Source organism: Scleropages formosus, chromosome 21 (assembly GCF_900964775.1).
Source record: "Scleropages formosus chromosome 21, fSclFor1.1, whole genome shotgun sequence".
Taxonomy (NCBI): domain Eukaryota; kingdom Metazoa; phylum Chordata; class Actinopteri; order Osteoglossiformes; family Osteoglossidae; genus Scleropages; species Scleropages formosus.
Window position 1 is genome coordinate 3,096,242 of NC_041826.1, and position 17,084 is coordinate 3,113,325.

Below are 17,084 nucleotides of genomic sequence, written 5' to 3' on the forward strand. Positions count from 1 at the left end.
TCTGTTACCGGAGGTCTCCTTCATGTTTCAAAAGGATTTAAAAGCAGTTGAGACTTTGACTCATCCGTCCATAACACTCTTTTCCAGTCGTCCACCGTCCAGTGTCTGTCTTCTTTTAACCTTTTCTTTTTATTTGCCAGTTTCAGATATGGATTTTTCTTTGAATCTTTCCCTCTAAGGCCAGTATCCCGGAGTCGTTTTTTCACTGCAGATGACACTGGTATTTGGCATGTACTATTTAAGGAAGCAGCCAACTGAGGACCTGTAAGGTGTCCGTTTCTCAGACTACGCTATACTCCGCTATACTTATTTTCTCATGCAGTTGCTCATCTGGGGCTTATGTTTCTCCTTCTATCCTGGCTAGATCCAGTTTGCCCTCTTCTCTCAAGACAGGAGCAAAAACCTTTGTATGAAACCTTCAGTTTCTTGGCAATTTGACACATGGAACAACCTTCATTTTCTAAAACAACCACACATTTACATGTCTCTTGAGAAGCTGCTTCATTTTGGCCATTTTTGAACCCAGAAATTCACTTTAGGAATGCCAGTAACTTGGAACCCAAGGAAAGAAGATTTACTTGCATATTTGTACAGAATAACATGTTTCAGCTGTGCTAACAATTACAAAGGTTTCTTTACCACTAGGACCACTATTATCATTATAGTTTACCATTAGGACACTGGAGCAATGGGTCCTGAAAATGGGGCTTTGCTGTCATATGTGAATAATAAATTACTGATCAGTCATTTTAAGCAGCACAGCAAGTAGCGCTGCTGTCTCACAGCACCTGAGTGGTGCGAGAAGACATGGGTTCAATCCCTGCTTAGTCTGTGTGGAATTTAAATTTATTCATTTTGCCGACACTTTTCTACACAGCAGCTTACAATGTTAAGGTTATAACTATCATACGCTTACTATTATTTACCCGTTTGTACAGCTGGGTTATTTTAGCAGAGCAATTTAGAGTAAGTATCTTACTTAAGGCTACTACAGCTGGGGTGGGGGGGAATTAAACCTGCAACCTTTGGGTTGAAAGACAGTAGCGCTAGCTACTATGCTACCACCTGTCCCATGCTAAATAACATGGCTTTGGACTGTGGGAGGAAACTAGAGCACCCAGAGGAAACCCACACAGACATTGGGAGAACATGCAAAAGCCACACAGACTGAGTGGGGACCAAACTCATGTCCTCTTACACCACCCAGGCACTGTGAAACAGCAGTGCTACTCACTGTGTCACTGTGCCACCATTCCGCCCCATCTTTGTGTGGGTTTCCTCCAGGTGCTCCGGTTTCCTCCCACACTCCAAAGGCATGCTGTTCAGGTTTGCCCATAGTGTGTGAGTGACAGAGACAGTGTGTTCCACTGATGTATGGATGAGTGACCCAGTGTAAGTAGTGTATCTAGCAATGTAAGTCACCTTGGTGAATAAGGGGTGTGGGCTGATAACACTACGTAGAGTTCACTGGAATGTCTTCTAAATAAAAAAACGTAAACATAAGCACACACACACACACACATTTTCAGAACCGCTCGTCCCATACAGGGTCACGGGGAACCGGAGCCTACCCGGTAACACAGGGCGTAAGGCCGGAAGGGGAGGGGACACACCCAGGGCGGGACGCCAGTCCGCCGCAAGGCACCCTAAGCGGGACCCGAACCCCAGACCCACCGGAGAGCAGGACCCGGTCCAACCCACTGCGCCACCGCGCCCCCGTTAAACATAAGCAGTGATGGCCATTTGCAACATTAGAAATGATGCCTTGGCTATACTCTTAAATCAATTTAATAATACCTTGATTTAAAAAAGTATGAATTCTTCAAATGAAAATGAATTGATTTGAAACTTTTGAATGCTTCTGTTTGACCATTTAGCAAACACTTTTCTCCAAAGCAACAAACAATGAAGCCTATGTAATGTTATCAGTCGTCTCCTTGGGAGGTTGATCTCTAGCCGAGCGCAGTCCTTCACCAACACACCGCACTGGCTCAGCAGCGTGTTTCCCACACCCAAGGTGACTTAAATACACTACTTATAATGAGTATAAGTATACTCCCTATATTTAACATCCATATACCAGTGAAGCACAGTTTCTGTTTGTTACTCACCTGTACTATGGGTTATTTTAGAATCACCAGTCCACCTGAACAGCATGTTTTTGAAGTGACCCAGAGGGACCCACGCAAACATCCAAACGCCACAAAGACTGAGTGGGGGTCAAACCCACATCCTTTTGCACAGCTCAGGTGCTAGGCGATAGTAACACTACTCACTGTGCCACCATGCCACTCATGCAACACTTGCATGTGTCTTTGTGTGTATGAAGAGAAAAATAATAAGAAAAATGTATTAACTGATTAATAATAATAGGAAGAAAAAATAAGATTGAACAATAAAATATTATTTGTGTGTGGGATGCTGGTCCATCTGAGGACAGTCACACAGCTCAGTTTAGTGTCACCGTATGCCTGATCAGCACATCTGGACCGTGTAATGAACTGTGTAATGTGTCCTGTCTTCCAGTAGCGCCCAAGTTCTACCAACAATCCGTTTTTGCTGACATCTCTTCATCTTGGTTCCAAACTGAATATTGTACAGCGTTTCTTGTTGCTGATGTTTTAGGGCAATGAGCTCCTCCCAAGTGTTATTAAACAAACAATAGTAAAGGCATGACCGCCAAGAAATGATTTTATGTTCATGTCTTGTTTATGCGACGCTGCTCGCTGTCCTCATTAACTTCTGTGTAATGCTCTGTTAGCAAATAACTCCAAAGCTCCCCTCTTAGCCATGCTCTGGGTACCAGCAGTTTACAGCATTGCTTCAGTAATAACAAGGGAAATTTAGCTTGCTCTCTCCTCCTAAAAACAGAGTTAATTTTACTATATCGGCAGCTGTTCTGCTGGGCAATAAAGTGCTGGCAAGCTTGTAATAAGGTTAATGAGGAGTACCCTGTGTGCAAATAGCTCGATGATGTGATTACGGTATTTGTTGGCACCACCCCCTTGATAATTCGCTCCTTCACTTGCTTGTTTCTAGAGGTCTTTATGGCTCATCGTGAAAATGTTTAGGAATAGCTTTATGCATACCATTAAATTCCATATCCTTCCGCAAAACAAATTTATCGTTGCCTTCACTACATTTGAAGAAGAGATGTAATGCAATAAACGTTCATTTTTCTGGATTCCCAATCTTGCCCAAAATGCCAATGAAATCAAATGAATGTGACTCCTAATAAAAATGATTTGGCATAAAGGTAACCGAACCATATTTCAGTGGGCACTGGCTATTATAGTGGTTGTCGAAGTGGGTTTGCGACCCATAGGCTGCTGCTGTTTTTCCCTTCAGCAAAGGGCATCGACTGAGAAACTCCATTTATTAATGCAGTACAGGTTTGCTTTACACCGAATTGTGCTGCCGCTGCTGTCAAATGTAATCTTTCAGAATTTCTCATTTCTTGTTCATATTAAAGTGACTGTTTTCTTGACAGTGTCTTGAACTTTCAGGCATCTCAAATCTGCATGCAAAAATGCAAAGTCACAATAACAATAAGGCAGAAAGAAACATTTACTGTAACAGCCTTCCAGGCAAATTGCCTGCGTGGAAACCAGAATTGCAGTCGATGTTTTAGAACCCTGCAGAGAAAAGCAGGAGGAAGCCCAAACAGGCTTCTATAAAAGGGTATCATACCTCATTCGACATGGTATTAGAGCCTTGTGTCGGCCGCTCACACAAACTAGGCCACTTCACACAATCACAACACTAAAATCTGAATTTTCATCAAAAGCTTTTCAAAGGTTGTATATTCTTCAAGCATCTGTGCGCTCTGCTGCATTGCAATTATGTAATTTCCCCAGAGGTTAACTGCTCCAAAGAGGATGGGATTGTTCTGTACGTCTAGTGCTTTGGCATGTGTTGGCATTCATACCATTAATGCTTCTTGCTTGTCTGTTATATATCATATATCATAAGTGCGATTGTTAAAAAAAAAAAAAAACACAAAAAATGGGATGATCTGGTCAAGTGTAAAAGATGTACGTGTATTAAAGTAGCGTGGAATGTAAAGTGCTCTAATTGGTACATACTGTACTGCTCTTACTGGAGGGGGCAGGCACACACTTACAGTACAGTGGGGGAAACTGCAGTCCACCCATCGGCCTCATCACAAGTGGAAAAAGAAGAACCTTTCAATTTGTTTTATTTATTTTTAATGCCCTTCAATGATGGATAGTGCGCTCGGTGAGAGATGATTTGTGGCTCTGTGTGAGCCGCGGAGGAACCTGCGGGTCAGTCATCGATTCCCCGTTGTCTGCTGAGGCTCTAATAAGCTGCACTGCGTCTCTGCTGAATTCGAGAAACTCCCGTCGTAGCGCTTCTCCGCTAGTGTGGCTCCCAGTGTGGACTCGGGGAAAGTAATATGTTGAATAACAAATTCCCTCCTATCCTAGTGTCCCCTGCTATCTTTTCTTACCCCGAGCAAGTTACCCAAACGGGGATGCTTTACGGAAGTGTGGAGCTGTTTAAGTAGAGAACTGTAAGCTGTAAGAACAAAAGTGCCTGCTCAGCAAGTAAGTCAAAATGAAATTGTGTAAATGACCATTCCTTCTGAGCATGACCTTTTAAGTGTGAAAGTGCTGTTAATTTCCTCTGTAGACAAAAATGACTGTAACACTGGACTGTAAGGAAAAAAAATATTTTATAGAAAGTTAAGTGGTCAACGTGGCCACTTCCTCAGCCTTTCTCTATTAAAATGTCGTTTTTTCAGCAGGGCACATTAAAAAAGGAGAAATGCCTCCGTTTAACATTTTCCCATGTCTGTTTAGTATTCCTCCAGTATTACGCTTTTTCTCTTTTTCCTGCACACTGAGTCATTAAGTGTTGTTTCCTTTCATCTGATCAGAATGGTAAAATACTGCCAATGTGGTAAAAGTATTTAATTTTCTTTACTTGTCACACAATCACTCTGCACATAGTAATTACAAAAGTACGGAAATGCCCATGCACAATTAATTCTGTGTTTCACTGGCCTCTTTTCTGTACAGTGTTTTCATCTGTCCTCATGGATGGCATTTAAAGCTCGCCTGATATTAATATACAGGGAGGTTAATGAAATGCATTACCCCCAGTGGGCATCCATTTCCAGTCCTGAGTGGACAGTCATCAAAATTCTTCCTTTGTCAGACATGAACTGGAGCTATTAAAGAGCACGTTAGGACTGCGGGGGCCTGTAAGCTGACATTGAAGAATCCCTTTGAGGACGTTATAATGAACTGGGCTCCCACTACATCCCAGAGTCTGCCCCATTGTTTCCTCTTTCTCTGCCTGTCAAGGGGAATTGATGACTCACTCTGCAGTAAATGACGGCAGATCAGGAGGTAAAGCAGCTGCCGCACCCCCCCCCCCCCACCCCCACAACCCTCCCGGCTAACCCACTACCACCCTCAGTCCCTGGAGGAAAGCATGGAGGCAGCCCTGAATTTAGAATTCCCTACGGTGCACCGGCCTTCGCCCACAACTGCCCAGCCTGCACTGAGCTTCCCTCCGCTGGGGGATTGACTTCTCCGCTGGGGGATGATGATGGGCGGCCGTTCTATATGGGTGGCGGGGCCACTACTTCTTACTGTCTCTCTCTCTCTCTCTCTCTCTCTCTCTCTCTCTCACTTTTTCACACATCAGGAAACAATAGCATGATTAAGTGTTGCTTTGTTATTGTTCCAGAGGAAGGGAACCTGCTGGGGGGAAAACGTCATTCTAAAGAATCCTTCAAAACTGCTGCAGGTACTGCACTCGGCCTTGTATGAATCACCCTGTGATGACTGTGGGAAGTCCAGGCGTCGCTTTTACAGCCCTGATTTCTCAGGTTTGGGGAGTCACGTGTTACCCGCACCAAACGCCCTCTTTACATAATGTGCTGTGTTTTCAGACACTCTGGGAATGGAAGTTTTCCCAAAAACGGCTTGATTAATTTGATGGTAATTAGGATGCTCTAATTTGCATGTACGTTGGAGGAAGTCAGGTCTGTGCTATTCTTAGACTTTGCAGAGTTAACAATCAACAGCAATTCACTGGAAATATGCATCCGAGCAATTCCCACCTAGTGGAATATGTGCAAGAAAAATGTGGTGAGATCTGAAAATGGGCCAAATTCAAAGTGGGGTTACTGCTCTCAAATCCACAGTATTGGATGGCAGGTAATTCGGACAGGATCGAAATTTCTTAATTTATTCACGTAATTTGTGGTTGCAGCATTTTATGTTCCCCTACACATCAGCAGATGGGAATGCACATTTTTGGCAAAATATACATACGATCAGTGACAATCATACTTCCGATGCGAGGCGCCTAGGCTCGAACCATGGCCTTTGTAGAACGAGGCACCGAAACCATGACGACCATCTTCACTTGTGCCAAAAACTAGCAATCTGGGGTTGGCCGGACAATAAGAAGGAATTCCTGCGTGGTCTCATTATGTGCTCTTGCTTTTCTGTTTGGCCCGCTTGGAATTTCGAAGACCGGGAATCACACAAACATCCAGTTACACCACCTTCCTTACGTGCTCTACTGCCAAGGCCAAGTAAACAGTGTGTGCAGGTAATGAGGGGCTGGCAGAGAGGGCTAGTCCACCCGAAACACTACTACGCTAACGCTGCTAACAGCTCACACAGGACCCCCACCCGAAGAGGATGGGCACAACTGTTTGTGTGAACAGGAGCAGATCAATCCACAGTGAAATACAGATCTTATGATTTTATGATGTTATACACACATCTTAGCCATGAGACAGGTACACTTGACAACACTTTCATTCCGTGCTCAAAATTGCATCTTGTTGAAATATGGATGTTTTTTCTTTACCTCCACCCCCTGCATAGATTTAGTTTCAGTCTCCTCCAGTAGCTTTTGCAAAATGCTATGTGGCGATCTTTTTGTAAATGTGCGTGATGTAGAATGATAAGTGATTGTCCTTTGTTTTTTTCCGAGATGATCGATCAGTTAACCTTACCCTACTGTGGCACAGTGCCCATCTGGGAAGATGTGGCCAACCTGGCCCTGGGTGGTATTCGCTAGCCGAGCCAAGTGGTGCGTAGCGCTGTGTGGAGGCCGAGACACCCGGCAGAGATAATAACAGCAGCCCTCTAGATTAATTCTGCTGCACTCTGTAGGAGCGCTGCGATTCCTACACATAATTAACTGATAGCAACCAGCGGCGCAAATGTCAGTGGCAAAAATTAATGGGAATGTGAAAAGGGATAAAGCCAGCGCCCAGCAAGCACCAGGACAGCAGTGCAGCCAACAGGGACTTGCTGGGGTGCCGCTTGCCATGCCATTGTTTTGAAGTCACAGTTGGAAATGGCTAATGGCCCATCACGCCCATCCACTGTTTCAAACCCTCTACTACATTTAACAAATTAAATTATACCAAAAAAGATACGAGCTACCCATCCCTGAAAAAACATTTCCCCGAACCCTCCTTTATATTTGGAAATTAAGCAGATTTCTGCTCTAAATGATTTGATATCGCAATGCTAAATGTGTAACAAATTTTTTACAAATCCTTACCCAACCAAGAGATACATGACACTAAACTCCCGGTTCTATACAATGCAAAGGCTTTTAATATTGATGCATTCAACTCAAGGACTGATAATTTTGTCATTACAAGTTCAGCCTCCTGAAGAAACTCTCTGTGTGTTCAGTGAAATAAATTTGACTTTTTTTTTTTTTTTTGCGATATACTGGCTTGTTAAAGAATAGATAAATTCTCAATTGCTCCCCTTTGTATTAAGACCAGGATGAATTTCTCATGTGCTGTATATACCAGTACAGTACAGGTTTTATGAATCTCCCTCCATAAGACGATCATATAAATCGCACCCAGGGAAAAAAAGAAGCCTTTTGCTCTACAAACATTCCACACTATTGCTCTGTTCTCCTGTCACGCCTATATCCCAAATAATTAGTCTTCTTAAAAAAAAGGGTCGAAAAGTGGTTTTCGCAAAAACCCTAAATCATACAGGATGGATGTTCTGTCTTGACTGCAGATGTTTCTTATGCTCATACATGAGAGCCTAAAGAAGAAGAGCGATAGCCTGGTGTGTTTCTGTGAGCAGGTTAACTTAGCGTGTGCCTTGCATTGGGGACAATAGCAGTGCCATTCATCTAATGGCCAATTACAGCGAAGGGTCCGAAGCCCTGGGCCCAAGTGCCATGAGCAATGAGTCTGCATATCTAAATAATGGAATCGCTAACAATTTCTGTCTCTCTAAGGCTCTTTGCTGAGGTGGGGAGGAACATTTTTTAAGAACTTTTAATTTTTTTCAAATTTTAATCTGTTGCGATCGAGACTTTGTTTCTCTCCTGAAGTAGTTTTAATTAACGTTTCCCCAGCTGTTGCCTTTTCTGTGTCAGAGAAAAATGAGCCGAATGAACGTATCTCGTCAGTCATGGTGGGTGCTCTTCATGCTCTTCATTTGGCACATGCGGAACACTTTGGTTGCGTTTGTGTGTGTTTCTATACACTGTTGCGTATGTCTGTTACTAATGTTGAGGGTACTGTTCTCAAAATGTCTGGATGTGTGTTTTCCAAATGTTGCACGGGTATTTATAAGTAGTAAAAACATTTCTCAAGAATACAGATTTCAGGGAATCTGTACAGCTTGTAGATATAATTTTATTTGTGGACAATCCTGCTGTACTGTTTTGTTAGTTGATATTATATTTTCATTTAGCAGATATATTTTGTCACAGTGACATGCAACAATTATTTCCCGCTATATAGCTGACATCCTTACCCAAGTTGACTTACAGTATTAGATACATGACATTAAACTCCCTGTACTATTCACCCACCTGTAAAGCAGAGTGATGTAACACATTCAGTCACACTATAGACAATTTGAATTCCTTAGTTCACCAGAGACACATGTCTTTGGACTGTGGGAGGAAACCTAAACACCCATGCTGCCCATAGTGTACTTTTACATTTACTTGTATTCATTTATCAGACACTTTTCTCCAAAGCGGCGTATATCTCATAGAAAATACAATGTGTGCATTACATTACAGAGAGACTTAGATGCAGATGTGTGATTCTGAAGTGCATTTAGTTCTTTTTTTTTTTCCACCATATGAATCAGTGTACATCTCACAAGTAGCTGCATAAAACTTTATCAAAATATTGACGATTCCTGATCTCCTTCCTTGTAATTATTATTATTATTATTGTTCTTTTTTAAAGATACATGTAACCATTTACGTTGCATTACGGAAGTAGTTGCATAAAGGTTTATTTGGGGATGATCTTAAAGTTATGATCCATGAACATTTATACCTTACATGAACTTAAGAGATCGTGGGCGAAGTGAGTCTGGAAGAGATGAGTTTTAAGACCCTTTTTAAATGTAGACAGAGATTCAGCAGTTCTGAGTGAGAGGGGGAGGTCGTTCCACCACAACAGAGCCAGAACCTCCGTTCTTCACCTTTTGTGTGTGGGACCACCAACCGGGCATATGTGGAAGAGCGTAGCAGTCTGGTTGGGGTGTAGCAGATGATCAAGAGTGTATTTTGTGCACATTCACTGACTGTGTGAAACTGTGAACTTCGAGTACTTTCCCATTAACTTTTTACATCCAGGTTTCACATCTAAAAACATAAGCTACATTTTTTGGCAGCTGAGCTTACGTGTATTACCTAGACTGAATTGTCGACCAAAACAGCTTGACTAAACTTTTACCTGTATTAAAAGAGGAAATTGGTATTCCGTAACTTCGCAGGACTGGTATTCTAGCGCATCTTGGATAGCCACACTTATTATACCGCGTAATTTTTTCTATGCATTCAGAGGTGCCAAACTATCTATTACTTTACACAAACTGTAATGAAGTTGAAGGTTTGTCCTCATTTCCACAGTATTCCACAGAACCAGCACGGTGTTGCTGTGCAGTAATATGTGTCGACGAGTTGTTTTCACCAGCTGTGCAGCAATATTGCAAAATGTAAATTAGAAAAACAAAATATATAACTTCTCTCTGTGAAGGGGTACGACTGGCGTCTTATTTTATGGTACTTCTTACAGCTTGATTTGTCGCACCAAAAATATCAGCTGTATATAAAAGATGCCGACAGCAGGTGTGGCCACACTCCAAACTGCCAATGCACCTAAGTGATATCAGCACCTGTGTAAGGATTTTTTTAAAGAAGTGAAAAGCCCAGATGTTGATAATTAATCAGTTGCCGTTAAAGATCTCTGCAAAACAGAAATAGTGTATATCTTTTGGAGACTACGAGAGCAGCTGTGAGTGGTAATTTTATAGTCTACAGTTGATTTTCTAAAGAAAATTGTAAGCAAATTATACATAGGTCCCAGATATTACGATAAAATATTAGGGGAGGTGTTGGTTACCATTTTGGACTCTAAATGAAGTAAAATTGTGTTAAATCTCAATTCAGACTGGAAGTTTTAACTTGCAGCGTGTCTCCTAATGTTGGCAAATTCCCTCTTAAATGTCTTGCGGTTTCCATTGGCTGCCATTTCAGAAGTCTCATGTTTCAGATACAAGACAAATGTCATGCCATACAGGACAGATATTGACCAATGTGGCCAAAAATCACATAATTTACATTTACATTTATCCAGTTAGCAGACGCTTTTGTCCAAAGCGACGTACATCTCAGCAAAAGTACAATTTATGCATTACATTAAAAGAAGATACGATACAGTTCCAAGTCACACTCTTGAGTGTCAAACACTTGCTACACTTTTCCCCTGTGCATCTTTAGAGAGAAAAAGACATGCTTACTGAATATTACAGGACCATTTTATGAGGCTACCATTGTTGGGGAATGGTTTATGCTGCCTGCTAATAGGATTCCCCAACACTGTTGCTGGTTAAAATTCAATTTACATTGATAACAAAAGGAATTTGTTTCTAACTGACAAAGTTGCAAAGGGGAAGCTGCCATGTATTTATTTTTAGTAGTAGTACTGGGCAGTACTTCTCATTCTCAAGCACAAGTGGAGCAGGTGTGGTAGATCAAGCAACTGGCAAACACTTTATTTATTACACACAACTTGTAATGCACCTGGACATATCATCAGAGGTGTAACTTGGGAGCCCTGGTTGTTTCGGGTCTTTCAACATCACACACCCTGACCCACGCAATCTGACTTCAGTTGACCAGAGTGCATCCAAGTAGCTCGATTTAAAGCATAAGCCTGACCTTTACTGGCAACAGCCGTCTCGATGCTCTTACTGCAGCTTCAACAATAATTTTAATGGATTTCCATTTCTACTTCAATGAGCATACACCTTACCCTCCTGCATTGTAAGTGGCACTGCTCCACCAGTTTCTCATACTTTGCAATCTTCCTCTCACTGGCTTAACTCTTGCATTCTTTTCAAGGAACCATTAGTTCCCCCAAGATGGCTTATCTAGCCATTTGAGAGTGACCGTAAAAAATCATAGTGTTAACACTGAGTGAATTTTTCACCCCACAAAATTTTAGAGCTCCAGATGAAAGTCACATTGCACACAAAGTCACAAATTCAGCATTTGAAGCGTCACTATCATTATTTTGCATTCAGTATGTGGTCGTTTTTGAAACTTCTGCTGCAGAAAACTTTTTTGCCATCGTACAGAAGAATAATAACACAAAGCGGTTGACAGAAAGTGGGCAATTGCATCAGTCACATCAATCAGCAACAACTGCTTGTCCTAAGCAGGATCGTGGCGAGCTGGAGCCTTAGCCGACAACACAGGGCGCAAAGCTGAAGGGGGAGGGGACACATCCAGGACAGGACACCAACCCCTCACAAGGCACCCCAAGCAGGGCTCGAACCCCAGACCCACCACAAAGCATGAACCAGCTAAAACTGCCACACCACCATGCTCCCTGTATAAGTTATATGACAATATAAAATGCAAAACCAGTAAAACCAATAAATGCACAATAACAGAAAGAGAAACCAAAAGAAATTTCAAACAGTAGGACAGTGTCTGGCTTTAGAGATGTTTCTATGTCTATATCTTTAATGATGGTTGGAAACCTAAACTGACTCCAGAGGTCAACCATCAGCTGCCAGTTTTTTGTCGACATGTAGACATTTTCATTTACTATAATTCATTTAGCAGACACTTTTATCCAAAGTAACAAATAACTTGGAGAAAACAAGCATGCATTTCATCAACAAGCAGAAAAAATAGATTCATACACATGATTCTCTACAGTCAGTATGTCTGATGCCACTGTTTAAACTAGCATACATTATGTAGGCAGCTGCACATAGAATTTGTACTTAGGACTGCAAAATTTTTAAAACAGATACCATTAACAATGGCATTCTATGAGTACCACCAAACAGAACTGATAAGAACTACTGTTGTGACAAATTATGCAATTCCAATTTAAGGATTAGACAGGAGATCCAGAGGGAAGTGATTCTATCAGAGATGTTAAGACCCTTCTTGAATGTTGAGAGATATTAACACGTTCTGAGTGTGAGAGGGAGCTCATTCCACCATTAGAACCAGAAACGTTGGACTTGAGATTTTGGATCCTCTTGTGCATGGAGCCACCAGTTGGACAGAGGTGGAAGAGCATAGTAGCTTGCTTGGGTTGTAGTGAGTGATGAAGTCCTGTGGGTATCAGGGAGCAGGTGGCCATGAGGAGCCTGAAATGATGTTGGGTGTTGATTCTACTCTTTCACCTTCCTTGACAAATTGTACAGTCTGCTTTGCTGACTGGTGGGTCTGACTTTGTGCTACCCCCATACTAATTGAATTTGCTGCAGCCTTGAGCACTTGACCTACTCAAGACCTTATGTTCTAATGCTTGTTATCCATGGTCCTTGCTGTGGTATCAACATCATCCTAGTCACCCATTGTTCTTATACTATTGTATATACCCCTTCCTGAACTAGTCTGTGCTTTCCCAAGACCTTTTCATATTGTAGTGATGGAATACTCCCCAGACCACCCAAATGCCACTGTGACCCCCACCACACTATGCTGGAGCCAGAATACCTCCTGCTCCCCATCGCAACACAATTAACTTCCAATCTGTCCTCACTCCGATTCCTGTTCCTACATATTAGGATTACTTGAGTCCTTGTAAACTTGATAAGCTTCCCCACTTTAGAGAGCCATACTAGTTCAGCTTACCTCCATTGCTGTGTAATTGTGCCTCTTCTTCAGATGTCCTTCTGGGTCTTCCAGAGCCCATATATCAGCTTTAGACAGCATTCATTTTCTAGAGGACTCCACTTGAAGCCTGGGGTTGAGCTTTGCCAACAGCCTCTTGTACTAAGTTCACTTCTTGGACTGAATAGCCTTCACCCCATTTCCAGGCTTTTATATATTTATTTTTACTTTTATTTGCTTTTATATAGTCACTTTAGAGGAATGTGTCAGCTAAATGACTTAAATAATAAATAAATTTGTATATATAAATACACACTGTATATATAAAATTAATATGTATTTATATATAGAAATCTCCCTCTCACCCCCACATTGGGTGGTGTGTGTGTCTTCCTCAAGCTCAAGTCCTCTACCAGACGCTTTGGAGTTTGATGGTTCTGTGCAGTATCTTACTGCTTCTAGCACTGCACTTTTCTGGACAGAGACTTCAGATGTTGTTCCTGGAATCTGCTGGAGCCACTCTCCCAGTTTGGGGGTCACAGCCCCAAGTGTTCTTATTTTCACTGGGACCACTCTGGACTTCACCTTCCACATGTGTTGCAATTCTTCCTTCAGCACTTGGTACTTCTCAGTCTCCTCATGTTCCTTCTTTCTGATATTGCTATCGCTTAGTATTACTACATCTATCACAATTGTCCTCATCTCCTCCTTGTCGACCACCGCGCTGTCTGGTTGGTTGGCCAGCAACTGCTTGTCAGTCTGGAACTTGAAGCACCACAGGACCTTAGCTCTACTGTTTTCAACCACCTTTGGTGGTGTCTCCCATTTGGACTTGGGGACTTCCAGTCCGTATTCTGCACAGATATTCCTGTACACTATCCCAGCCACTTGGTTTTGCCTCTCAGTGTACACTGTCCCAGCTTGCATCTCATATCCTGCTATTATATACTGGACTGTTTCAGGGGTGTCTTTGCACAGCCTGCACCTTGGGTCCTGTCTGCTATGGCAGACCCCAACCTCTATGGATCTGGTGCTTAGAGCCTGTTCTTGTGTTGCCATGATCAGCTCCTCTGTGCTGTCCTTCAGACCGGCCTTCTCCAACCACTGGTAGGATTTCTTGATGCCAGCCACTCCCATTATCTGTCAGTGGTAGAGCCTGTGGAGAGGTTTGGTCTTCCATGGTGTCTCCTCTTCTTTCTCATCACCCTCTGTCTTCTGCTGCCTGAGGTATTCACTTAACAGTTTGTCCTGGGGGGCATCTTCCTGATGTACTCTTGGATGCTCCTTGTTTCATCCTAGATAGTGGCTCTGACACTCACTGACCCTCAGCCTCCTTTTTCCTTTTTGCTTGTCGTATAGTCTCAGGGTGCTGGACTTCGGGTGGAACCCTCTGTGCGTTGTGAGGAGTTTTCGTGTCTTGATACTTATGACATCTTTCTCCTCCTGTTGTAAGCTTATTATTCCAGCTGGATACCTGATGACTGGTAGGGCAAACATGTTGATGGCTTGGATCTTATTCCTACCATTGAGCTGTCTTCTCAGGACCTGCCTTACTCTCTGGAGGTATTTGGTTGTGGCTGACCTCCTTGCTGCCTCGTTGTGGTTCCCATTCACCTATGGGATACCCAGGTACTTGTAGCTGTCCAGTATGTCTGCAATTCTGCCATCTGGCAACTCCACTCCTTCAGTTCTGATCACCTTCCCTCTTCTTGCTACCATTCAGCCGCACTTATCCAGTCAGAATGACATCCAGATGTCATCGCTGTATATCCTGGTGAGGTGGATCAGTAAATCGATGTCTCGTTCACTCCTGGCATACAGCTTGATATCATCCTTGTAAAGGAGGTGGCTTATGGTTACTCCACTTTTGAACTTGTATCCATATCCACTCTTTGTGATGATCTGACTAAGGGGGTTCAGGCATATGCAGAACAGAAGTGGAGACAGTGTATCACCTTGGTATATGCCGCCCTTGATGGTCATTTGTGCAATGGCCTTAGAGTTGGCTTCTAGTGTTGTTTTTCCAGACCCACACTGAGTTCTTGAGGAGGGCTATCAGTGTCCTGTTGGCCCTGTGTAGTGTCAAGCACTCCAACATTCATATGTAGGGCATTGAGTTGTAGGGTTTCTCGTAATCAATGGAGGCAGTGCTCAGGTTGGTCTGTCTGGTCTTGGATGATTGCTCTATCAATCAGTAGCTGGTGCTTTGACCATCTGCTGTTGTTTCTAATGCCTTTCAGAGCTCCGCTCATGTACTGACTCATATGCCTGTTCAACTTAGCCACTATGATGCCTATATATAATATATATCTATCTATATATATATATATATATATATATATATATATATATATATATATTTGGCAGATAGCATTTAAGGAAGAGACTGATAAATGAGCTCAGTTTCACTGCATGGAGGCCAATTGGGCCTCAGATGCCATGTTCGCTACAGGGATGTGGATGCAGAAATTTAATTAGAGGTGTTTAATGCTTCCTTTTATGAAGCCCAGAGGGCATCATTTCCCTTGCTCCTGAATATTCATGAGTCTGTTTTGCTTTTGTTATGAGAACTAAGGGAAGAGCAATTGAAAAACAGAGATACAACTTTGAACATTTGCTGGCAGAATACTTTAAAAAGAATAAAAGTGGGTTGCACTTTCCCAAGCTACACAAAGACGGCGCTTGTGAGTCATCAATTGGTTATACCAGGTATTTTCTAAAATCTTTTTAAATTTTCACATAAACTGACAATAACTTAAGACAGTGTGCAAACACACAACCAAATGGCAACTAGTCCATGCTGATTGATGGTTGCCCCCTAAACATTCTTTGCACATGAAATCTATCAAGAAGAAATATTTTAGCTCAGCCTGGGTGTGATAAACAGGCAGTGGGGGTGGGAGATGAATTCTGGGATTGTGTAAAAACTGGTCAACTGTTTGACTCTAAATAACATGAACATGTGCCATACCTTCCTTGAAATTAAATGGCTATAGTATAAACATGAGCGATAATGCTTTATTGTAAGTGGCTGTGCATGAGTCAGTAATCCATTATTAAATAGCACATTGGGAACCTTGCTAATTCATTATTTGTTCATAATTTATAACATGCTAATGTGAAATTGTATTACAGAAAAACATACTATTTATTTTGCTACGACCATTTGTGTATTGAGACAGCAAGACATAAGCAGTTTTAATAATTCTCTTTCTGTTTTTAGATCCTATTTGCCAGCAGTTGCTCTGAATTAATCAAGACCTCCTATCATTTGAGGTTTCTGAAAGACTATTACAAGTGACATTCTGTCTTACATTCACATGTAGTACATCGTGTACTTATTTTAAATTGTTGCCGTTTGATCAAAAGTTTTGCACTGGCGTGCAAAAATGCAAACGTTCTTATATCCTTCATTCTAAACTAGCCTTGCTGAAAACCAGGGAGTGAAAACTGAATATTTTTATAGACTTTCCTGTGTTTAATTTTTCATGTTCAGTATGTGGATATATTCATTTTTCTTACTTTTTATTATCTCAACCCCTTCATTCTACTTTGGCTCTATTTTTACCACTGATTTATGTAGAGGTAAATGCTGAGTAAGATCCTGAAGCACAATGTCCGTTTTGGCTTGCAATATGCATATGTTTCTCTGTGGTAAAATACTCCTTTTAAAAAGTTTTTTCCTGCTTTATTACACTGGTGGTATGTGAATATTTTCATCGGTACTTGGGTATGATTTTAATCTTCTGTTTTAGCTGCCTGTAATTGTGAACTAGAAAAGCTTCCAGACTCACCTGTCTATGGACACTTATGAGTAAAGGTGCAAGATGGTACTCTGCCAACAGCACTCGAATGTCTCTAGGAGAGACTCTATCGCAAAAATGACTGCACCTGATGTTCCTTTTAGCCCTGAGGTTTAACTCCCATCCATCTCTGGCATCAGT